This window comes from Monomorium pharaonis, chromosome 4 (genome assembly GCF_013373865.1).
Source record: "Monomorium pharaonis isolate MP-MQ-018 chromosome 4, ASM1337386v2, whole genome shotgun sequence".
Classification (NCBI taxonomy): domain Eukaryota; kingdom Metazoa; phylum Arthropoda; class Insecta; order Hymenoptera; family Formicidae; genus Monomorium; species Monomorium pharaonis.
Genome location: NC_050470.1, coordinates 19983502 through 20010652, shown reverse-complemented (window position 1 = coordinate 20010652; position 27151 = coordinate 19983502). Strand labels below are relative to the sequence as shown.

At 33.2% G+C, this 27151-nt stretch overlaps 1 protein-coding gene across 1 annotated transcript in view; it reads left to right on the top strand.

The window, feature by feature from the left end:
* The window catches only part of LOC105832667, a gene marked incomplete at its 5' end in the record, with an annotated part of 371331 nt that overhangs the window by 300514 nt on the left and 43666 nt on the right, over positions 1–27151 (top strand).

Sequence of the window (27151 nt, the reverse complement as noted above, 5' to 3'; positions counted from 1 at the left end):
TCATATATTTTTACATCTAATCATATTAATATCCATTTTTTTCTCGGGAATATAAGTGATTATTACTTGCCTGTTACTTATTTTTTAATATAATAATAATGCGTTTATTCCGCTTTCTTTTCGGATGTTTTCTGGGGTGCACTAAACCCTTTACATCTGCTCTATTCCACGCACAACTTCCACGTACATACATCTTTAACTTCACCAAGTTTACAATATTTTCGTTCATTTCTCTACCAACCTGGCTATTGAGCAGCCTTATATCTCTTACCTCTCTCCCTTTCTCGCCCTCTATTCTTTATCCCCTTCCCCTCTCTTTCTGCACTACCCTCTTTCGCTTCTTCTTATTCTCCTCCCCCTTTTCCTTCACTTCTCCCCTTTTTATACCCCCGATCGTTTTTCCTCTCTCGACTCTTCCCCGTCTCTCTCCTCGTCCATCTCCCACCATCTTTCCGTTATCTCATCCCATTCCCACCTTTTCCTTTCTACCCAAAGCTCCTTATTATAAACGATCACACTCTTTTCCTTCGTCTTCTCCGCTCTCGCCTTCTTCACCACTTTTCACCTGAGCCTCCTCTCCTCCATGCACAAATCTTCGTCCACCTTAATTCCCCACGTTCTTCCCACTTCCCTCCTCCTAAAAAAAATCTCCTCTTTATCAGTTATATCCTTCAACTCTGTGATTATCACTCACTTCCCCGCCTCTTCCTGTCTCTCTTCCATTCCCTTTATCCTAGCCCCTCTGCTCAGAATCTTTCTAATCATGCTCTCCACTATGCATCTCCTCTCTTTCGCGTCGTCCCCTTCCATGCCTCTTCAAACTAGCCTTTTCTCCCTTTCCTTCTTCTCCTCCTCCAGTTTTTTGCCCTTTCTTCCGCTTCTGCCTTCCTCTTCCTTCTCATCTCCTCCTCCTCCAATTTTTTTCTTGATTTCTTTTCTATTTCCTTCTGCCCTCTTTCAGCTTCCCTCTTCTCCTCCTGCCTGCCACACTCCTCTCTCTCTGCCCAATATCACCATTCTTTACTCCTCCTCTTGTCCTCTTCTTTCTTCCCTTCTATCACCTTCTCTTCATGTCTCTTCTTCTCATTCTCTTTCTCCATCTGCCCCTCCTGCTTCGCCTCCTTCTCCTTCCTTCTACTTCGTTGTGTTCCCTCCTTTTTTTTCTCTCTTTTTCCTCTCCTCCCTTTCTTTCTCTTCCTTCCTCTCCCGCCATTCCTCTCTGCTCCCTCCTATTCTTGTCTCCTTTTACTTCTTCTGCTGTCTCTTCTCTTTCTTCTCGCTTCCTCTTTCCTCTGACGTCTCCTTCTATCTTTTGATTTTCCCTCCTCTCTTCTCTCTTCTCACTCACTTTCTCCCTCTTCTCTTGCATCTTCTTACTTCTTTCCCCTTTGTGTCCCTCTAACCTCTCTTCCATTGCCTCTGCTCTCCTTCATTCCAAACTCCCTCTTTCACTCTCCAATCTGTCATCTCCATTCCCTTCCTCCGTCTCCTCCACTCGTTTCCATTCCCTCTCCTCTTTTCTTCCCTCCGTCTCCGCTGTCTTCCTTGCTCCTTCTCTTTGCCCCTCTTCGTCTCCTCTGGTCTCTTCCCTCTTTCTTTCTCTCATCAGATCCGCTGTCTCTTCCGTCATCCTTCTTAGCCTTTCCATCTCTTTCCTCATTTCCCTTATTTTCTCCGACATCTCCCGTATCTTACTTATCTCTTTCATTTTCTTCCATTCCTCCCTTAATTTCTTCCAGCCTTCCATTTCTCTCTAACTTTACTTATCTCACTTAACTGCTGCCTTTATTATTGCCTTCGCCGGCGGACTACGAGCTAGTAAATACTGCGTTCACAAAACACGCTACCACCGTCTCTTATCCCAGTGCTACCAACTCGACTCCCGACTCTCAAACGATTCTCCATCTCTCTTACTATTGGTCCTATCCCGATATCTCTCCATCGTCTTCATCAGCTCTTCCTCATTACCCCCTCTCCTTGATCTCTGTCGTTCCCATCTTTGCCTTCTCATCCTCGTTTTGACTCCCAATTTTCACAGTCTTATCGCTTCTTTAATCCTTCTGTTTTTTCCCTCCATTTCCATCCGTTCTCCTCTTCGAGCTTATCTACCTCCCAACTTTCTCTCTTCCGTTATTCTTCATCTATCACTATTCCACCTTTTACTCCAGAGCTCACACACTCACGTCCGTATATTCTGACGCCATCTTCCCTTCCTTCAACTTATTTTTTAATATTAATTTATTAAAATAATTTTTAATAATAATTAAAAAAAGAAAGATTTAATAATTAATAACATTAATGGAAAGATAAAAACATTGAAGCAAAATTAGCTTCAATGTACTTTTACATGCAATTGTCATGTTTTCATATTTTTATGTTTTGCGACGATATTTTTTTCGACCCGTCAGTAACTTCGCCGCGATTTCACTTGCTCCACATTAATTCCTTCAATTATTGGGCGCCAGGCGCAATACTTCGCGCCGCACAAAATTCACGAATTTATTAATCGCGACGGCTAATTGCCCGATAGCCCTCTCCAGCACGAAATGATAGAGGGGCGGAGTTCTTATATTAAGAGATCTTTCTTGGAGAGTGGGAGAAAAAATTGATAATCACCGACGACTCATTTAATAATATAATATATCATATATTAATAATATGTAGGACAATTAAGGGGGTATAAACATGAATATCTGCTTGGGATTCTCACAACAATCGTAATTAATTGCCTGTGCACTCTCCCTACGAATCGGAGACGCGATCAAGGCTCGACATCTCTACAGCAGTCACACCCGAATTTACAACGCTATTAATAATTGCTCTACACGACACAATACGATTACTCTCATGAAATCAAACAAATACAATTAACGAAATATCTCGACATTACAAATACGACATAACTTGGTATTACGCGAGCAGTAACACGATTCTCGTCGACGCTCGAGACACGCACGCTTCCTATTCGTGATTCCACGCGCGACCTCGTGCACTATGCCAAAGCCCGAATATCTACGCCGAGATATAGCCCTGTTCGTAACGGGCCTTATACGAATGTTAGCGAGGCGGTCACTACGCCTCGGTATAACGACATCGTCTCCGGGTACTCGGTATTTTTGTCCAGGAGGCGGATTTTTCGAGATCTTGTCTCGGCAATATGCCCGCCACTCGGGGCTCTCGGTATGTTTAATCTCGGGGCACGGATCCCGGAAGTCTCACTCTCGCGTCGTCCCGGCGTCCCGCAAATTACAATTAATAGAACAATTACACAACTGTCGGCTCGGCGGCTCTCGAGGAGAGGATTACAGAAAACAGGCACTTTAATTTATGAGACGGAGTTCGACACGGGTCCCGGATATGCTCGGTACTACTGAATTTACTCGCCGCGACTTTCTCTTACGGCGTCTATTAACTTCTTATTATCTCACGATTCGCGGGGGTACCGTGCCGTCTCCGTCCTTACCGCGTGGTCGAAGTGGTGGTCTTACAATTCACGAGGACGTCGCTGGTGGCCGTTGGTCCGCACCCTTAGTCGACTCGCTGAACAGTGACAAACTGTCGGGGCAGCGATTGCAGATTGTGGCCCCGGTAGCATACAGTCGCATGGGGAGAGGATGAAGACTAAGGGCAAGAACCAATCATATACTGAACACTCACTTATTCTTTAATATGATTGGTCCTATTTGCTGCTAACCTAGTTGCTGCTCCTTTCTCTACAAGAAGACATAGCGGCAGTGTTTGCCCCACGACTTTCCTTACGTATCTCGGTATTGTACGTAGATACTTGACCTGATTCGCGGTCCTTTGGCTGCCCGGGGCCCCGCCGCTTGGTCGTCTAGGCTTCTCACTGACAGTCCCTCGACGGCTGCTCCGTAAATTACAAATGGTCATCCTGGCACACCACTCCACCCACTCTCTGTCAAGATCTAAATTCTAAATTAAATTAGCCGATAAAAGAAGAGGCCGCCGCCCCCCTCGAGGTAAGGCGCAGCCCTAAATGACCTTTCTCGGCCGGGCCATTCCGGCCCTTGTGATGGACGAAAAATATCACAGTTTATACGTATTAGTTTTATTATTATTACTTGAATTGATACATCATTTATGTGTAATAAAATTTACAATAATTTATAGGAAACTTGATAAATTTTATCAAATTATTAATCTAAACTTTCCATTTGGTTATATAAATTAATAAAAAATTAACATCATTGCATATTAATAAAAAAATATCATAATCTGACTTTTTAAAATGTTAGCAAAAAACAAAAGATAATTTATTAATTTATTAATTTTTTGTCTATATTATTTATTTCTCATTTATTTTATATTTTTATCGCTTTACGGAAAAAATTGTTCATATTTTACCGTAAAATTTGCTATAAATTTTATTATGTGTGATGATGAACTTAGAACAATCTAATAAGTTTTACGGAAAATGACAGGAATTTTATATTTGTGAAATATAAAAGATATTTTATAAATTGCTAAAAATTACCACTCAGCATTACAAAATGTTTAAAACAATTTTTTTAAATAATGATATATGAACGACTCGAGAAAAATAGACTTATGTAATTATATCCTACACAGCACACATCTTTCAGAGGGCTTTTTAAAAAATATCTTGCACATTAATATTGAAATATAATATTGCAATCATTCAAAAATATTTGTGAAACATTTCATCAAAATCATTTCCGACTTTTTCAGTGAAATATTTCAGAAATATTTTAAAATACTTCAAAAATATTTCGTATGTAATGTCGAAAATTCAATTGAAAGTTTCCGAAAATGTTAAAAGTTTTCTAGAAGATATCTTGGAAATTTATATTGAAATAGAAATAGGACATTGTAAGCATTTAGATATATTTGTAAAACATTCCATCGAAATTATTTCCAACTTCTTCAGTGAAATATTTCAGAAATATTTTGTAATGTCTAATATGTAATGTCTAAAATATCATTAAAAGTTTTAAAAAATGTTATATTTAATATGACAGCCAACATTGAAATATCCTGAATGTTATTAAAATATTTAATACAAATATTTCTTATTTGATTTCTAAAGTAAAATATAAAAGTTTCTAAAATATTATTAACATTACTACTTTTGCTTTATTGACATTATTAATTTTTTTTCTCGGTTGGTGAACTTTTGCTTTATTGACATTATTAATTTTTTTTCTCGGTCGGTGAGTACAGCTCCATACAGCATTCCTTTCAAAAAGCTTTTTGAAAAATATTTGACAGTATGCTGTGTGAGAAATCAGTAAAAAACTGTAAAACCTTATATTTATTAATAAAAATATAAGTTAATTATACATGTTTCATTCTTCTGACAATATCTATTGTAATAATCTATAACAAATTTATGGATGCATAAATATGAAATATTCATGCATCATCACTACGCGTTAGGTTGCGTACGATCATTGAAGTCAAGCAACGTCGACGATGGCAGACATTTGGATGGATGACCGTTTTTATACAACACCGGAAGATTTCAAGAAGTTTTCAGAAAACTGTCAATCAAGTATAGAATATTTCAAAATAATATTTCGGACATGCTTCGGATATATTTCAAATACATAAAGTGTCCACTTTTATGTCAGAAATGTATCTGAAATATTCCCAAAAAGTTTCAAATATATATTTCCGATATATTTTTGAAAATTTCAGAAATATTTCAGATATATTTCTAAAATTACATGAAAGCGAACATTTCATGTATCTCAAACATATTTGAAACATGTCTGAAATGTTTTTTTGAGATATTTCATATTTTATTGACAGCTTTTTGAAAAATTTCTGAAATCTTTTGGTGCTGTGTGGGATATGATTATAATTGACCATATACAATATTATCATATAATTGGAGCCAAAAAATGGCGCAATATGACTTTATATACATAATCATGTATAAGTAACCATGTACAATTAAATACTAAGTGTTTGGTAAAACTTTATGGGACATTTACAATCAGGTAGAGCGCATTAAACTGAACAGAAAAGTCCTTTACCGTTTTTCTATTTTTACAATAGTTAACAAGTTATTGACGTGTAAAATTTGCTGTATTAGCCCGGCCTACCGGCAAATGCAAGCGCGCCGAGCGCCCAGCCGGCTCCCCAGCGCTTGAGCCTTGAGATTGCTAGGCGCGCGGAAGGAGTTGTTACAACAAGCGGCAATGGCTACGCACGAGCGACGCGTAACGCTGGATTCTCTCTTTGGGTATAATAGTTTCTTACTTTTTTAAATGAAAATAAAGTTTTCTAATGACAAAAAGTATGTGTGTACGTGTACACGCACCGGCAGAAATGGCGATCACCTACACACACGAAGCGCCGTACTTTTTTACTGTTACTTGGTGCGCGGTGAAGTGGAGACGGGGAGGAGCAAAAAAGTGGGGATCGCGCCGGTGTTGCATCTTTCACCAACGCCACACGCTCAAGAAGGATAGCGTTATGATGAGTGAGAAGACGTGATACCGATTCGCCGGTGTCCAATATCTGTTTCACTCGCACTCAATACTAATGACGTCTTTCGCTTGAGTGCGAGTGAAACGGATATTGGACACCACCGAATCGGTATCACGTCTTCTCACTTATCATAATTTTATCTTTCTTGAGCATTGGTGAAAGATGCAACACCGGCGAGATCCCCAATTTTTACGCCGAGGGACATCATTTCTGCCAATGGGTGTACATACATGTGTACAAAAAATATTAGTTCTAATGCTTAAAAAAGTGATTACTAGATAAATTTTTTTAATAAATAACGATCATTTTTAATAAAAAATATATCTTTTGATGATAGTCTTAAACGTTGTAAATTGTCATTATAAATGAAAAAAAAACTGTTATGTCATGTGCTCGAAAAAAGAATTTATACTTCTTCAGAAAACATTATAAAATTTTATCGATTAAAATCGAAATAACAACCAAATAAAATTTTAAACTACAGGACAAAATTAAAGGAACAAAAGTTTGAAGTAGCGCCAGGTTCGTAAAAGTTGAGCAATAAATCTGAATTTTTTATATATAGCCCAAAGTGACTTGACCCCTGCAAAATCTCCCCGCTGTGGGTCCAGTAGTTTCGGAGTTACGCCCCTCGAAGCAACTCCCGGTCAAAAACAAAAGTTGTTAAGTTGTAACTTGGAAAGTACAGGACAATCTGATGCGAGAAACAAACCAGAAAAATTCGGAAATGGGCTAAGCCGGTTCTATAAATGTCACTCAGAGTGTCAATGGTGCGCCCTGATACCCCCATCTCTTTTTAACCCTGATTTGCAACCCCTTAAGACTGACAATGGTGGCAGCGTTTTGCGTCGCGTCCGTCCAACCGAGGACAACTCTCTAGCACGGCTCGGTTTTAAAACCGTTACATGTTAAAGGTCTCAAATTATGCGAATGAAAGCACGCCAAGGGAAGAGCTCGATCTGCTCGAGCCATAACATGGAAGAAAAAATCTATCTTGAATGTACAATAAGCTTTCATTAATTTACTGTTCACAATTACGATAGAAATTATTTAGATTATTTGCAGATTCCATAAGTTAATATCTCGAGTATTAGTGGACCTAACCCAAGACAATATTGGACTTTTATGTTCATCTCGATCTCTTCTACCTTTTTACGAGCGTTGACCCACATGTTTTGGGACACCCTGTATATAATTATATATGTTATTAGATCTGTGTATATCAAATTATATATATTTATATTTGATCATATTATATCCATTTTTTCTCGGGGAATATGAAATTTTTCTTTACACGATTACATATTTAATATAATTATGTATATCGTTTTTGGAAAATATGCTTTCTTGGTAGAATTCGAAATGGGATCTTTGAATCGTGAGTATACTATTTCTTCTATTAATAAGTGTATTATGCTTATATATATATTGTCTATTTGTATTAGGTGTACAACTTTGCTTCCGCCATTTTTCTTTTTTTTGAAATTTGAGACTTTATTGTGAAAAACTAATTATACATTTACGATTCAAAGTATTGTCCATCGCTGACCACTACCTTTTCCCATCTTTTTGGCATCATACAAATCCCGCGTCGAAAAAACTGGTCATCTTTTGAGACAATCTACGAATCGATCCAATTTTTTACTTCTTCATAAGAACGGAAGTGCTGGTCAACCAGGCCGTGTGTCATTGATCGAAACAAGTGATAGTCAGAGGGAGCAATATCCGGAAAATACGGCGGGTGGGGTAGGACTTCCCATTTCAACGTTTCCAAGTATGTTTTGACGGGCTTTGCGACATGGGGTCGAGCATTATCATGCTGCAAAATCACTTTATCGTGTCTATCGTTGTATTGCGTTTGGCTTTCAGTGCTTGGCTCGAACGCATTAATTGCTTTTGATACCGATCGCCTGCAATTGTTTTAGTCGGTTTTAGTCACTCATAATACACTACGCTGAGCTGGTCCCACCAAATACAGAACATGACCTTGAAACCGTGAATAATCGGTTTGGCCGTCGACGTGGAAACATGGCCGGGAAGTCCTTATAATTTTCTGCGCTGGGGTTTTCGTAATGAACCCATTTTTCGTCCTCAGTCACAATACGAATCAGAAATCCTTTCCGTCTTTACCTTGCAAGCAGCTGTTCACAAGCAAACAAACGCCGTTCAACATCTTTCGGCTTCAACTTGTACGGCACCCATATTCCTTGCTTCTGAATTATTCCCATGACTTTCAGGCGTTTTGAAATGGCTTGTTGAGTCACTCCCAATGATCCTACTAATTCTTCTTGCGTTTGACACGAGTCTTGATTAAGTAATGCCTCCAATTCTGCATCTTCAAAAACCTTCTCTCTTTTACCGCCATGCCGGTCTTTGACGTCAATCACCGTTCTTGAAGCGTTGAAACCACTCTCGGCACGTTCTTTCACTAATAGCGACCTCACTATACGTATTTGAGAGCCTCAGCCGCAGATTTCTTCATATTGAAGCAAAAAATTAAAACCTCCCGCAAATGATGAGAATTTGGCTCGCAAGCTGACATTTTCAATCGAGAATAACTTTATGATGCATACACAAAGCGACTAATACTTCGATGGCGTTATGTTTACAAATGCCTAAGCTTATTCTATGTTTCCGATGTCTCCGATCTATTTATTTTGACCACCACTTACCGCTACAGCTATCAATTGAAAAACGGCGGAAGCAAAGTTGTACACCTAATAATATAAACAATTTGTCAATTAATTACAAATTGCCAATTAATTGCTGCGTAATAAAATTATCACAAATAAATAGTCAAATTAAACATATTTGTATTATAAAATTTATTTTATATTGCATTTACTTAATATTTCTGAACTTCGTTCTGTTTAAAACAGCAAAGAATTTGAAACAATAAACAGTAAATAAAATTTAAACACCTAATTTAGTAAAAATAATACATTTTTTATATTTACTGTGTTAAAATAAAACATATGTCTAATAGATATTAATAATTAAAAAAAAAATCGTATAAAATTTGTCAAAATATACAATGGGATACTATTATAATTTTTCGGAATGAACGTTATGAGCAAATTATTTCCATGTAAATGTTGCTTTTACATATTGAATAAAAGTATAATAAAATGTTAAATTATGTACGTTTTAGCCCAATCAGCAGACAACGTTTATTAAATATCTTTTAAACGTTTTTTTTTTCATTGATTTTACATTTGTACATTTTCATTGCCAAAAAAACATTTATTACACGTTAAAAAAACATCTATTTTACATTTAAAATCCATTTGTTAAATAAACGTTTTTAACGTGTTTATTTTATATTTATTTTACATTTATTTCATATTTATTAGTCATTTACAACATACATGTAGCAAATATTTTTTTACGTTTATTTGATGTTTATTTTAGATGTAATTTATATTTATTTTACACTTACAACTAATTAAAAACGTAAATATAAAAAACACTTGTTTATATTAATTAAGTTAATATTTATTACATTACAACGCTATACATATGATATTTCCTATGAATATAATCGATATATGTACTGAAGTTAATTTTGATTTATGTGATAAATATTAAATACATAAATTTGGACAATTGTTTTAATTTTATTATATAAATTTATAAATCATTAATAAATGTAAAAAAATTTAATGTAAAACCAATGTGAATTTAATGTAAAACAAATATGAAACAAATAATAAAAAATGTTTTTTAAAATTATAATTTTTAATTAATGTAAATAACATTTTTAAAACAATATTTTAAAATATTAAATATAATATGTATGTTTATAAATGTAACTATTAAATATTGTAAAATGGGGAAAAATGTTATTTACAAAATATTGAAATGTTTATGTAAAAAATTAAATTTTTATTGTAAAATAAATATTAAATATTAAATAAATGTATTAAATTAATAATTACAAAAAATAAATATTTGATAAAACAATGTTAAAACGTTTATGTAAAACACATTTTTTTACATTTGTTTATTATATATATTTATATTATATATGTATTACATATGCTAATATCGATATATACGCAATACAGATTTGACAAAACTTATTAATTAGCACAGGCGCAGTGTGTGTCGCGCGCATTGGCGCATATCGATTCATGTGTCGATCGATATTTCGGTCGATATTCTCGCACATGTATTGCACGCTGATGGTCGCAACACTCGCAACGTGAGACACTACCGGTTGTTGCTTTTGTATTCATAAATTGAAATTAAAAAAAATTGTTTATACAAACAAATGAGTATTTAGCAAATACAATACAAAAACTAGTTAAGTCTGATTAATATTTTTTTCCGATTTTACACTCAAGCGGTTTTGGAAGTTCGGAATATAAAAATTTTGAATTTTTTAAGACTAAAACACTTTTTTTTTATTTTTAATAACAAACGTTTTTTTTTTATGTTAAAATAATATTACTTTAACATTTAAAAAATGTTTTTTAAATGTTAAAGTAATATTATTTTAACATAAAAAACCGTTTTTTTTTTAATGAATAAAAAAGGATCTATCTCATTGATTAAACGTTTTGAAAGATATTTTTTAAACATTTTTTAAATGTTTTTTAAATGTTAAAATAATATTGTTTTAACATTAAAAAAATATTTTTTTTAATGAATAAAAAAGGATCTATCCCGTTGATTAAACGTTTTTAAAAATATTTTTTAAACATTTTTTAAATGGTTTTTAAATGTTTTTTGCAATGAAAAAAAACGTTAAAAAAACATTTTTTTGCTGATTGGGAGGTAGAGTGATCAACCGTTTCGAATTTTGCGAGATATCCTAATTTTTTATCTTCATTAAAGTCACTCCGAAAGAACCTCAGGCAAGACGCTATTTGTCCTGATTCATCATAATGTAAAACATAAATCTGTGTTGCGCCTAAAACATATGATCCATAACTGCGTTCAATGAAGAAACTACTCTATAAAGCTCGATTCTTTAATATAATCGGAGCTTGTATTTTCACTGTGTAATAATGCCTGGAGCAATAATAGAAATAGATTACTTATAGAAAATGTAAAGGCAGAACTACAAATTAAGATAAATTATTTATTTATTTGTGTAGAATTTCATTAATGTTTCAAAAAAGAAAAATATGCCTAAATGTGCTATTTTATAAAAAAATGATTTTAAGCTTTGAAAAGTACATAATTTTTACTACTACTTTAATTTAAAAAATATTTATTTTTAATTCCTATTTATTTCCAAAATTTTAATTTTTTTATTAAAATTGTTTATTTTTTAAACTTCCGATTTTTTAAAATTGATATTGAATGTTTAAGAGTTGGTCATTCTAGTTTAAGCGATTGTATTCAGCAACTCTTCCCTATTAGCCGCTATTGTCAAGTTTCAATCGCTGTCTGTTATGCGTGTTTGCTATGTATTAATGGTTGTTGACATTGAGTGGTTCGTTGACGTCATAAGACTTTATAATGCCTAATTTGGCGTAGGTATGTATCTCTCGCACTTTACGTGAGACGTTCGTAATTAACCGCAACGTGATAAAGCTCAGGAAAATGGGAATATTCATATTGTTTAAGCTTCTAAGCCGATATCGTACCATAAAGTAACTGCGTTAATGTGGAAGTGCGGATTTTATGAAATAATTGACGCAAACAAGTTTTAGGATGAGAAGTTTAAGCTGAGAACTGTGTATTCTGCAGAAAGGTCTAAAAATATAAAACTTAATGTATTATTTTTAGAAATAAATACAAAAAAGGTGTATTTATAGGTATAGCTACTTATTTACAAAAGAAATAAAAATCCATTTATAGAAATGCAGGGTACAGACAAACATATATTGCAATAGTACAAAAGTATTGAATTACTGAAATCTTTTTTAAAATAATAAATGCGATATTTCAATACCTTTGTGTACAGTAAAAATTTAAAAATTTAAAATAAAGATAATTTTAAATATGGTGAATGAAAGTAGCGTACTTTTAAATTTTTCAATCAATTAATTTTTCAAAACTTTGTTTTTCTAAAAATTTTTCAGGGTCGTTGATTATAAACTTGTTATCGAATTTTTAAAATTAAAAATGCCAGATTTGATGTGGCGGAGGAAAGTAGTAAACATTGATATTTTTGTATTTGCTTTTAAAACTTTTTTCTTTTTAGTTTTTGAAATTGTTGATTATAAATCTGTAATTAGAATTTTGAAATTCAAAACGACGGATCTAATATGACAAATAAGAGTAACAAATTAAAAAACCAGTTTTTCAAACCAGCTTTTATCATTTTGTAACAAAAATACATTCTCAACTAAAATCGGAATCACAACAGGAACGTGGCAATACTCGATTCCATTTTTATTCTTATTCTTTGTTTTTTTTCCATTTTATTTTAAATTTCAAAATAATAATTCCAAATTGTTTAATTATAAATAATAATTGTGAATTTGAATCATACATCAAAAACAATTATAATTTAAGTAAAATTTCGAAATTATTGAAATATATCAAAATTTATCATTTTTACCTCCTACATTGGATCTACCATTTAGTATTTTAAAAAACTAAAAGCAGATTTGTGATTAGTTTTTCCAAAAACTCCCAGATAGTATTTATTGTTAACTTTTAGTGGTTTTCTCCTCAAATCTTGTCTTTTAAATTGAAATAATGACCGTCCTTTATTGATTAATATTCTAGCTTATAAAAAAATGATAATTCTGCTTACAATTTAAATTTCTATAAAGAATTTTATAAAGAATTTGATAGTCATAAATTTCAGGAACATGATATTATATGATTAATTTATTAATATGTATAAAATTAATTATATAATATGTTCCTGAAAAAGTCACTTCAAGAACACGACGATTGCTTGATAATAATAATTAAATTGGTATCACTTTTTATTTAATATTTTTTTCTCTTAACTTATAAGAAAATATGGTAAACCTATACAAAAGGGGACCTAGGTCCGATGACTTTAATCTTTACATATGTTATCAAAGTCACCTTTCTGAGTAATGTCCAAGAGATTTTAGCCGCCGTTTATGATTTGTTAAAAAGTTATTAACAAAAAAGTTTATAAGTACGTACGATATATGATATTTCTGCTTTAGTTAAAGTGCTAACGCAAACCTATGCAGAGAACGCGTGGGCAAGGTACAAGGGGAGGACTTTGGCTTCCTCTTACCTCGCATTAATTTTTATAAAACACGCATTTTTGCGTGCTTTAAAATAAGAAAATCTATTAATTTATTATTACCCTAATTTTTTATGCAAAGTCACAAGCCCATGTGGTGCAGAGAACGCATGGGCGGGATGCAAAGGCAGGTCTTTGCCCTCCCCCTATATCCATGCATTAATTTTTATAAAGCACGCATAAATTAATAAATTTTCTTATTTTGAAGCAAAATATTTTGAAGCAAAAATGCGTGCTTTATAAAAAATATTTCAGGGATGTAGGAAGAGGGCGAAACCCTTCCCTTGCATCTTGCCCACGCGTTCTCTGCACCACATGGTTTGCAACTTTAAATAAAGCAATGATATCATGTATTGTATTTATAAAACTTTTTTTGTTAATTACTTTAATAACTCGAATCGGAGATAGTATAAAATGGCTATAGAGTCTGCCGCGGGAGTAAACGCGCAACGAATAAACTACAATGACTACACAATTCAGATGGTCATCTCCTTTATTGTAACGATCTTCAGACAAATTTCACAGACATTTCGATCTCCTTTTTAGATCATTACCAATGATGAATCCATATCAAACGCTACAATAGTATGGGTTAAATAAATTAAACTATATACATAGAATAAATATCCAAAATTGTCAAGTAATTTCTTAATATATATTTTGATCATGTTATAATTACCTACTGCTTAAACTTAGTAGAATTGAAAATATGAGCTTCTGAATGTAATCCGCATATTAGAAAATTATTTATGGCCAAATAATATGGTTGTTTCTTGTTGTAGTGCATGGAAGTTTAATACACAAGGCCAATGTGTCATAATATTCATTATCTGCGTTATATTCCAAATAAGTTGAAAGTATTTAACTTTGAGTTTAAATTTGTGAACGTTAATGTTGTTTGTTACGTATGCGTCGAAAGTGGTCTCTTTCGTGTCACTATTTTGTGCTTAAATTCGCCGATTTAAACACTTTTAACATTACTAGAACATTACAGGCGCGCGCTGCACGCGCGCTACTTGACTTTTCACTTTAAAAATAATAATAATTGCAATTTGATTTTCTCTATCTTTCGTTTACATTAATCAAACGTCTTCTGAAACTTTGAATAAAAAAATGTAAAGTTTAATTATACATACATATATACATACCTACATATATACATACTGTGACGTGACAGCCGCAGGCTGCTGCCCGTCACAAGGCCCTGAGGGCCCTTACGCAATAACATCCCGCGGGCCCTGTGTCCTCCCGCTCGGGAGCGGACGCAAAAGCGTATTCTCTTGTACTTTGTGTATGTGACGTCCCACGTGCTGTCCATCTAATTACTTGTTAAGATTTTTGCGAGCGTTATACCGCGGGTGCGGCGAAGATCGGTGGCTATGAAGATCTCGTTGTAGTTGTCGGACGTCTCGTCTCAACGGAAAATCTTCCCGGAGATTGCAGAGGAACGGGCAACGAGGGAGTCAAAGAAGACCCTTTTTTTTTAAGCGGGGGTCCGCAGGTAATGCCGCCCTTATCTTGCCTACCGTTTGTGCCATGTAAGAATTCCGATACTGCTGCTGAATCACGCTTTCAGGACCCAGCGACGGCGCGCGATGCCGACATCCCGACGGGGCGATTGCAGACCCGATACCGCGGGAAGTCCGGCGGAAGAATCACGACAACTCAAGATACGCCGACGCCCCGTCGAGGAGGAAATTTGTAACCGCCGCTCGCAAGCGACGGCCAACTTCGCCTCCGTCCCTGGTCGCGGCCCTGAGCCGCCCGGGTGTCGGGGCGACTATCTTCGCGAGGTTTCCCGACGTAATACTAAGTTGGGCGCCAGGTACGTTAAGCGTACCACTCTGTGTGCACCAACCCGCAAACAAATGTTACGATACTTGACTCTCGGGAAAGACGGGCGCACGCTAGGTGACCGGGGCGTTAGCGGCTCCGAGATCCAGCGGCTCAGCCCTCAAATGGCAGAGAGGGAGGTTCGGTGCGGGCGGATGGAATCGGGAAGGCGAGAGAATTACTTACACGACACCAATGTAACAGAAAAAGTAACAATTGTATTTGACCGTAAGAATTACAGTAGTGGATGACTCTGCGGAGCGGTGGTGGCTCGCGCGCGTTACCAGCTGGCGTATGCTGGGTATCAAATTGGGCGAGAACGGTATTTTGAACGAGCGGGTTGTGATGCGTACGCGGGAACTCTCCGACTTGTCTACCGCTTGACCCGGCGTCGTTGGAGGACGCCGACTCCCGCCAGGATGACTTCGCCAAGGGCGAACGGGACGGATCGCAACTCCGAACCCGCGCGACACGCGACGGACTCGTGTTCTCCCGTGCTCTAACGATTCTCGCGAAAGATAAGCGCAATGATTATTAGTTATTCGCCAGTCCGGCGGTATAAGACGATTGCGTCGATAATTATCAGAGTACATTCACCGAAGGGCTCGCAGTAGCAGTGCAATCGACCAAATTATACAACAGTAACAACTAAAATTTTCCACGACGCGACAAGATACCGCGCGGGAGTAACCCGCGACACGACGACCGGACGAAACGACGAGTGACTCGGCTGCGGATCGGGACGCACACGCAACGCGAAACTATCATGAAATACACAGCACGTAGCGAAATCACGCGGACGGGCGTGATCGGGCGAGACGACGATGCTTCGCTGAATCCGCGAGCTCGTGATTCCAATGAATACGCCGAAAGATATTGCGATAAGTACGCGATTTTCTCGCGGCTCGCCCAACCCGCGAAATCGGTGGCTTTACAGTTTGTGTGACGCTCGTCTTACCACTTCGCCTCTCTCCTGCTGGCCTCCTCCGGGTCGGGATTACTTTCGTCCCTGCGTCCTTCCTCACAGCTCGGCTTACATACTTACATACATACACACTTACTTGCATACCTATCTACATACATAATACCAACATACGTACCTACTTGCATACTTATTGCTATTTAGCTACCTAGCTATCTAGCTACATAGCTACCTAGCTGCATAGCTACTTAGCTATTTAGCTACATAGCTACTTAGCTCTCTAGCTACCTAGGTACACGCATCGGCAGAAATGTTGTCCCTCGGCGTAAAAATTGGGGATTGCGCCGGTGTTGCATCCTTCATCAACGCCACATGCTCAAGAAGAATAGAGTTATGATGAGTGAGAAGACGTGATACCGATTCGCTCGTGTCCAATATCCGTTTCACTCGTATTCAAGCGAAAGACGTCATTAGTATTGGGTGCGAGTAAAACAGATATAGACACCAGCAAATCGGTATCACGTCTTCTCACTCATCATAACTCTATACTTCTTGAGCGTGTGGCGTTGGTGAAGGATGCAACAGCGGCGCGATTCCCACTTTTTTTGCTCCTCCACGTCTCCATTTCACCGCGCGCCTAGTAACACGTACGGCGCTTCGTGTATGTGGATGATCGCCGCGCTGGACTCCGAGGGACACCATTTCGAGTTACGCTCGCTCGCTCTCTTCCTCCCGCCCTCCCTCACTCACTCACTCACTTGCTCACTCACTCACTCGCTCGCTCGCTCTCTCTTTCCCTCCCTCCCTTCCTCCCTCACTCACTCACTCACTCACTCACTCACTCACTCACTCACTCACTCACTCACTCACTCACTCCTTCACTCACTCACTCACTCCTTCACTCACTCACTCACTCACTCACCCCTTCACTCACTCACTCACTCACTCCTTCACTCATTCACTCACTCACTCACTCACTCGCTCATTCCTTCACTTACTCACTCACTCACTCCTTCACTCACTTACTCACTCCTTTACTCACTCACTCACTCTGTCACTCTGTCACTCACTCAGTTACTCACTCACTCAGTCACTCAGTCACTCTGTCACCTAGTTACCTAGTTACCTAGCCACATAGCTACATAGCCACATATCTACATAGCTACATTATGAAAATTTCCTTTATATTTTTTTACTTCTTCTAATTTTTTTTATAATACTTTCTTTTTTCTCTCTTTTTTCTGTATTTCTCTTTTTCTCTATGCTTATTCTTTTTTATCTTTAAATAAAAAATATTTATATATATTAATTTATATGTATGCTAGGTTTTTATAGCGTTTTTCAGAAATAAGATAGAATAGTAATACAAAAATATGTATTCTAATTATAACAATTTTAAATATGATATTAATCAAACATTTTAATTGGTATATAAAAATAATTAAATAAACACGCACGCACACACGTGTACGCAAACACGCACATACGTATACACATGCACGTACGCATGCACATATACGTACACGCATTCATGTATATATACATTTCATATAATATATTATTATCATAATACATATATTTTACATACATACCTTCTATTATTTGTCTCTTCTTTCCTTCTTTCTTCGTCTCCTTTATATTTTCTTTAAATAAGTTAAACTGTCAAATAAACTATCAATAATTTGACAGTTGTAAACACGAGTGAAGCAAGTCACAGCGCCAACAAACTTGGCAACCAACGACCAATCAGCATCGCGGAAAAGCGATGACAAAATCAAAACATGCCTTTTTTAGAGAGGGATTGCACAGCTTTTGTCTTCTATCTGTCTGTCTGTGTTATCTAACCCAGTGAACACAGTAATACAGTAGCAATGCAACAGCAATGTAACCGAATATAACAGGTTACATTACTCTGATGTTACACGTAACTTACATGTAAGTTACAATTTCCGACTCAACAATATAACATATTATATAACATGTTATCTAACCGTCACATTACAGTTACATGCGTTCCGTTTCACGCATGATACGCATATCCTGTTTCTGAAAATGATAACATAAAGAAACTTCTAAAAGATAACACAATGATGTCAGAATGTTAACCAATGCGCCGTTTTTTGAGAACAGAAAGATATCATGAAACTGATATCTAAAAGATTTCTTAAATCGGATATCTTTAAATTGTAACTAAAGAAAAATAAAATAAAATAAAAATTTCATTTTTTTTTTTAATTATTTTTATCAACAGTACATACTAAATTTAGGACAAATTATTAATTAATTAAATTTAAATTATATTATTTTATTTTATTCTTACTTGCCGCTGGTAGATTTTGAACCCGGGATCTTAGAATGACGAACCTTGTGCTCTACCTGCTACGCCAATTTGACTCATCGATATGGTACTTGTTATTGTCTACATATACCTATATGTTATAAACTGACGCAATTATATTATTTTTTATAAAAGCAATTAAATTTTGCAAAACATTAAAAATAAATAGCATTACTTTATTTACTTATTAATTTCATTTATCTTTTTTCATAACTTTAATAATTTGATGGATTGCGATCTATTTAGCACTAATACTTTGACGCGTTCAAATGGTTAATTAGATGGTTAACTATATATAATAGATCGTAATTCTAAGAAAAATTAAATAGTATACATTTATTATCCTGTTTTTGTTGAGTACACGATGAATTTAAATTTTGTGCATTTTTTGTGCACAGTAATTGTAGACAAACTTATTTTTGAAAACATCTTTATGATAATTTTTTTAAATATTAAATGGATCTCTTATTCAGGATGTTATAGTGTTGTCTGATTTCTAAGTCAACTACGACGCATCGTTCCGTAATAACATTGATACGAGCGTGTTATGTTACGATTATACAATTTTTGTTACATAACTGTAACGTCGAAACAATGTATAACAGTTATATTACTTGCGTATAACAAATGTTACAACACAGGTTATTTCCATGTTATATAGCACCTACATATCACAAGAATAACAATGTTACATTACACGTAACTTCCATGTTATATTGCCGCTATAAAACGTGTTCACTGGGAATGGTAAAAAACATTCCTGCACTTTCTCAACAAATTTGACCATTTTTCATACCCTTTATTATTACACTCACATGTATGTTATCTCGATACGTGTATGATAATTTTTATATATTTTATATTTTATATAATTATCGACATTTTTTTGCCATCTCGCGACACGGATAACTGTTACAGAATTACTAACGCTTCGTTTTTTTCCCGAACCTAACTTCGATTAACCTGTCAATTCGTAAGAATTTGATGCATTCAAAGGACTATATTTCGACATAGATAACAAAAAATACGATGCAGCAGGATTTTCCACTTATGCTATGTAATGCGTTACATTGACACAAAATTGTCATAATTAGACAGAATTTTGATACCAAAAATAATTATAAATTATGGTCATATTTGTGCCAACTATTTAAATCATGGTAATTATATTTTATAATATAATCATCTTTTAAATAAATCTAATATTATTTATTATTATTGACATTATAGTAATAATAACTATAAAAATAGGAACACTTAATTATAATTATTGTAACATTTAACTTTAGCAACAAATACCAAATACATTTCTCTATACACAGTATATGTTTTTATTATAAAAACACATTATTTTATTTTATTTTATACATTTTTACATAAGTAAATCATGCAAAATATTTCAAGCACGTGGGACGTACGTATAATCTTTTGATTGCGGAATTGTAATGTTTTCAAATAGTTATGTATGCAGAATTAAGATACAAGCAATTAGTGTAATAACGAGCACCGCGGACTGCGAAACGGAGCAATAGTTACACGCAGCAGTTACTGTTTGTATTCTATAGATGCATATCAGTAGTTGCGGATCGCTATGTTGGACAGCAGTTTCTAACCATTATGAATGGTCAGTGATTATTATTCATTACAGACAGTAGTCACCGACTGTTATGACTAACAATTGCGACAGGTGCGTTAGCAATCTGTATTTCAATTATCATAAGAAAGCTGTAGGAAAATACTCTATTTTATTATGAAAAGCGAATAAAGCGACAATGAATATAATTACCCGGGCACAATGATATTTAAAAAATATTTTTTTAAATGTTTGATAAACATTTTTAAAAACATTAAACAAAAATTTAAATAATGGGATAAGTTTTGCTTTTTTTCATTAAAAAAATGTTTATTTTACATTAAAAGAAATATTCTTTTTTATTTAATAAACATTTATTTAACGTTTAAACAAATTTTTTTTTTTAATATTTATATGTTTTAAGAGCAAAAAATTGCATTATTCAAAAATTTTGATAAATTTAACGTAACCTCACCAGTTTAGTATTGCTTAATTTCTACGATAATTTAAGGGAGAAGACTATATATGTATTTCAACTAATTATATAAGCCATAGTTGTACCTGTTAAAACATGTTTAATTTATACACTTAAAAAAACGGTCACCCATCCAACTGTTAGCCACCGTCAACGTTGCTTGACTTCGAAAATCATACGCAACCTAACACTTCATGATGATCCATGAATACTTTATGTTTATGCATACATATTTGTCGTAGATCATTTCAAGAGATGTTGTCAGAAGGATGAAACGTGTATAGTTAACTTATATTTTTATAATTAAACATAAAGTTTTACAGTTTTTTACTGATTTTTACATATGCGAAATAGCTGCATGTGGAATAACTTATGAAAAGATCTATAATTTTTACTCTGTTCGTGAAAAAATAAAGGATAGATGTCATTTTTTATAATTTTTGAATATTGTTAATATGCCATATTGTTTCGATAAGTGCAATATATTTATATTGTCTTAATCTCCATTTTCTTTATGTTCCGATGTTTCAATTTGTGTTTCTTAGAGGTTTCATTTATACGCTTTCAACACTCTCATTATATAGATTCACTGTTCCTTTATATTTGATTTACGCTCCATAATTAGTGAAGTTTCCTAACTAGGAGTAAAATATTTTTTAAAATAATATTTTAAACTTTTTAAATGTAAAATAATTATTACATAAACATTAAATAAATGTTATGTAAATATTATGTTAAACAATTTATTAAAATATTAAGTTAATATTATGATTAAATGTTTGTCTTAAATCATTATTTTAAATGATTAATTATTGTAACATAAATATTAAATCAATATTAAATAAACATTTTTTAAAATATTGTTTTAAGCAATTTTTTAATGTAAAATAAATATTACATAAATATTTAAAAAATATTACTTAAATAATTTTTTTTAATCGTTAGTCTTAACCCTTTGCGGCACGGTGGTCGATATATCGACCACCTATCTTGAAATCATTTCTTTAATTTTTCGAACACCAAATACTGTATTTTATTACTTTTTCTTGTAATTTTACTTTAGTAAGAGTCTTAGTAATATTTGGTAAGGTATAATTTTCCTTTATTATTAGTTAATTTTGTTATATAAATAAATAAAGTGAAAAAAAGTGTGTGTTTTTTACAAAAAATGTATGTCAGAAAGAAGAAAGAATCATGAAGCTGTGAAAATCAGTATACAGAGGTTTTTTGGGTCGCTGATTACGAATCCGCTATCAGATTTCGACGATTCTTTTTCAAAATGGCGATCCAATATGACGATTTACGATTTTGAGTGTTTTTTATTGGTTTTTTATAAAAATTGGTATACGGGGATTTTTCAGAACGCTGATTACGAATCCACCATCAGATTTCGACGTTTTTTTTTTATGGCGAATCCAATATGGCGATTTTGAGTATTTTTTATCGGTTTTTTATGGAAATATACAGGGATTTTTCAAAATGCTAATTACGAATATAAAAATTGATTTGCTGTGCTAATTGTAATAAAAAAAGTAAATTGTGGGAAAAAAAAATTGTAAAATACAAAAATACAAAAAAAAAGAAAATGGAGACAATGACCGCCACGTCCATGTTCGTGTCTCTGAAGTAAACTAAGTGCGGTTTCTTTTATGAAAAAATTTTATGTTCTATGTACCATTGTCGAAAAAATGAAAAAATATATAATCTCAAAAAAACATTTTTTATCACTCATTATTTGAAATTTTCCATATTTAAATTTCAAAAATCTGATCTACACATAATCAACCTAAAAAAGCTAGTTCTGTACATCTGTTCTTGTAAAAAAAAAGTAAGAAAGTCCGAAATTTTTCAACATTCCGACCCTAAAAAATTCAATATATCAATTTCTATAAAAAACCTATAAAAATACTCAAAATCGTAAATCGCCATATTGGATTCACTATTTTGAAGAAAAATCGTTGAAATCTGATGATGATTTCGTAATCAGTATTTTGAAAAATCCCTGTATACCTATTTCCATAAAAAAACCGATAAAAAATACTCAAAATCATGACTTGCCATATGAAATCCGCAATTTTGAAAAAGAATCGTTGAAATCTGATGGCAGATTCGTAATCAGCGACCCTAAAAACCTTTCTACACCAATTTTCATAAAAATCCGATTAATAGAAAAATGTGTGCCGCAAAGGGTTAATGAAAAATTAATAATTTATAAATATTAAATAAACGTTTTATAAATATTTTTTCTAATTCATTATTTGAAATAAATAATTAATATAAAACAAATGTTTAATGAATATTAAATAAATATTATTTGTACAATAAACGCTAATAATGTAAAAGTAATTAAAAATAAATATTTGAAAATTGTTTAAAAAATTCTTCCGATCTAGTCGAACATTATCCGATCACTCCAGATCTCCTAAGGTACGAGCGGACATTGCGTGCCAGATCTCGCGAGGTCTGATCAGATCCAGATATGAGTTTATCTCACCAGATCTGATCATTTTTGGCCTATGAAGTTGAGCAGCTCATCGAATCAGATTTCGTCGGATCTAATCTAACATTATCAGATTAAGTAAGATCTTCTAAGATTTGAGCGGACATTGCACATCAAATTTTATTGGATCTGAGCATATCTCATCAGTATATACAGACTTGTCATACGTATTAAATTTTCCCGTGTAATGTGGTTACACAAGCCGGCACGCTCTGGATTATACATTTGTGATCCAAACTGCTTTTACAAGGTTTTTTTTTTTTTTTTTTTTTTTTTTTTTTTTTTTTTTAAGGAAAAAATGAGTCAATTCACAAATTCTGATCTTGAATTTCGATTCAGCGGGTCAAAATACATAAAAATAGACTAGTCTGGTCCGCCGAACCAACATTCATAAAAAAATTTTTTTTTGAGGTTAGGAAAAAATCAGCCAATTAAGCAATTATGATCTTGGATTTGAATTCAGCGGGTCAAAATACATAAAGATAGACTAGTCTGGTCAACCAAACCAACATTAAAAAAAATTTTTTTTTTAATTTAAGAAATATGAACTATGCAATTCTGACCTAGGATTCGGATTCAGCGGGTTAAAATACATAAGAATTGACTAGTCTGGTCCGCCGGACCAATCACTTTTTTTGTGTGCCTGTGTAATTAGCGTTCAATCGGCAAAACAGACGACTCAAGCATTCCCTTAAAAAGTTTAAAATATTATTTTAAAAAATATTTGGCTCTTAGTTAGGAAACTTCACAAATTATCGAGCGTAAATCAAAGTGTAGGTAAAAGAACAGTGAATCTATATAATGAGAGTGTTCAAAACATATAAATGAAACCTCTAAGAGACACAAATTGAAGCATTGGAATATAAAGAAAGTAGAGATTAAGACAATATATATTACACTTATCAAAACAATCTGGCATATTAACAATACTCAAAAATTATAAAAAATGACATGTATCCTTTATTTTTTCACGAACAGAGCAAAAATAGATCTTTTCATAAGTTATTCCACATGCTATTTCACATATGTAAAAATCAGTAAAAAACTGTATAACTTTATGTTTAATTATAAAAATATAAGTTAACTATACATGTTTCATCCTTCTGACAACATCTATTAAAATGATCTATGACAAATATATATGCATAAACGTGAAGTATTCATCGATTATCACGAAGTGTTAGGTTGCGTACGATTTTCGAAGTCAAACAGCGTCGACAGTAGCTAACAGTTGGATGGGTAACCATTTTTTCGGGCATATAAATTAAATATGTTCTAACAGGTACGACCATGGCTTGGCTGAAACATATCTTCTCCTATATAAATTATCTATAAGTAGAAATTGAGCGTTGCTAGACTGATAAGGTTACGTACAATTTATCAAAATTATTGAATAATGCAACTAATTTTTTACTCTTAAAACATTAAAAAAAAACAAATGTTTAGTAAACATTAAAAAAAGAATTTATTTAAACGTTGAATAAATGTTTATTAAATAATAAAATAATATTTTTTTAAACATAAAACAAACTTTTTTTTTAAAAAAAGAGGCTTATCCTATTATTTAATTTTTTAAAAATGTTTTTAAATATGTTTCTCAAACATTAAAAAAATATTTTTCGAACATTATTGTGCTCATTGGGTAGTAGTGTTTCTCGCCATAATAATTTCACAATACAAAGAGCTTTCTTTCTTTAATTATAAACAAGATGTTCTAATAAAAACCTAAAATAAATACAGTGAAAAAATATAAATACAATGAAAATATAAATAAAGAGTTACAATAGTATAAATTGTAAATATTAATAATTGATATATTATAGCAGAGTTGGGAAGTAACGCGTTACTTGTAACGCCGTTACCGTTTTCGTTACTTTTTTTGGTAACGATCGTTACTTTTTTATATTTGTAACGGTAACGGTAACGTCGTTACATTTTTACAGTAACGAATTCAGCCGTTACTTTTATCGTTACTTTAGTTCTCTATTATCTTTTATATCTGTTCAATAGATCGCGCGCTGGTCGCGCGCATTATTCTTGATTGGATAAAAATATTCCGATATAGGGAGCTGGAAGTCAATGTCACATGAGAATGCCCTGTTGAAATATCCTGTTGATGCAATGCGTGAACCTTTTATTTTGAGATTTAAAATTCGACTCTAGATAGTCGTCTTCAATACACAAATACATACAATGTATAACCTATCTGTTAGATTATAGGTTACGTGGAATAAATGCAATTATAAAATATTTATTTTCATATTTTATAATATATTTTAAATATATGTTGGAAAAATATTCTCTACCTTATATCTAGGCTGCATTCCGATAGTCACTGCTAGTACTAAAAGTCTAAAAGTCTATAGTATATATATATATATATATATATATATATGAAACGTGAACTATAGATTTTCAATACTGGAAGTGAATATTGGAATGCTTAATAACGACATTAATTTTTAAAAACAAAGTTTAATAAAAATTTTTGACAAAATGACATTTGTGAATTACAATATAAATTTTTATAAAGATAAGTATCCTAAAAAAATAGAGATATTAAAATAAAGAATTAGAACAATTATTAGTTGAATTTAATATAAAAAAGCTTGCTATATAGAAACTAACTTAAAGTTTTAAGTTTTAATATTGATTATTAAATAATGTAATTTTATCATCTAACATCTTACTTTAGCATTTCAAAAAAGTAACGAAAAAAGTAACAAATTGTTACTTTCTAAGTAACGGGAATGGTAACGCGTTACTTTTTAAATTAAGTAACGGTAACGAGTTATTTTGTACAAAAAGTAACGATAACGGTAACGCGTTACTATAATACAGGGTTGAGAACGTTACTTTTTAAAAGTAACGTTCTCAACCCTGTATTATAGTTACACAAAACAAAAACTTATCTCTAAAATTTTAGATTCAGAAGAACACAAATAAAGTATGATTTCAAGTAGTAGAAAGGAGATATTACGCAGTTAAATAGTATAAATACATCATATCGACTTCCTGAATGATATATTAGTGTTATCTGTGAAATTCATTATGTAACTAATTGAAAATGGAGGGTGAGCCAACTTGGGTACATGGCCACATTGAGTATTTTATATTTAATAAAAATAATCTTTAACAAGTTATTTTTATATAAACGTGGTATTTTTAATAGATGCAAAAATGAAGTTTTTTTGTTACATGTGCGTCGAAAGTGGTTTCTTTCATGTCACTTTTCGTGATAAAATCGCGGATTTCAGCTCAGTTTTTGTCCTCCAATAGATGGCGTGAATCGTGACAAAAAATTTTTCAACATGACTTTCTTTAGCGCATTTGACCATTTCAGCCACATTTTAACACACACAGACACATCATCTCGCGACACGCATATAGTAAACTTCGCAGACATTACTCAACACTTATCGACATTTACCGATTCTTCATCACTTTTGTGAATCTAACCTTGACCTGTTAATTTGCAAGAACCAAAGACACTCAAGAGATCACATATTAATACAAAATACGGTATGCAACACGGACGTAACGGCTTTTTGTGCATGAGTGCGTTTACTCGCACGAGCTTTACATAATATGCTATTGTGCGAGGCAAAATACAGGGAAAATTCAAAGTAGAATGTGGGAAAAAAGGAAATTTTAGACTACTTTAGTGGAAACATGGATTAATACAGATCATATATAGAATCTAACAATAAGTCTGCAGAGATAAGAGTAAGATCTAATTGTAAGAATTTTGTCTAATTATTAAAAAAACGTACATGTAAAAATTATAATAAAAGTAGCTGTTTTTTTAAATAATGTAATCTATGAATAGTGACATTATTAAATC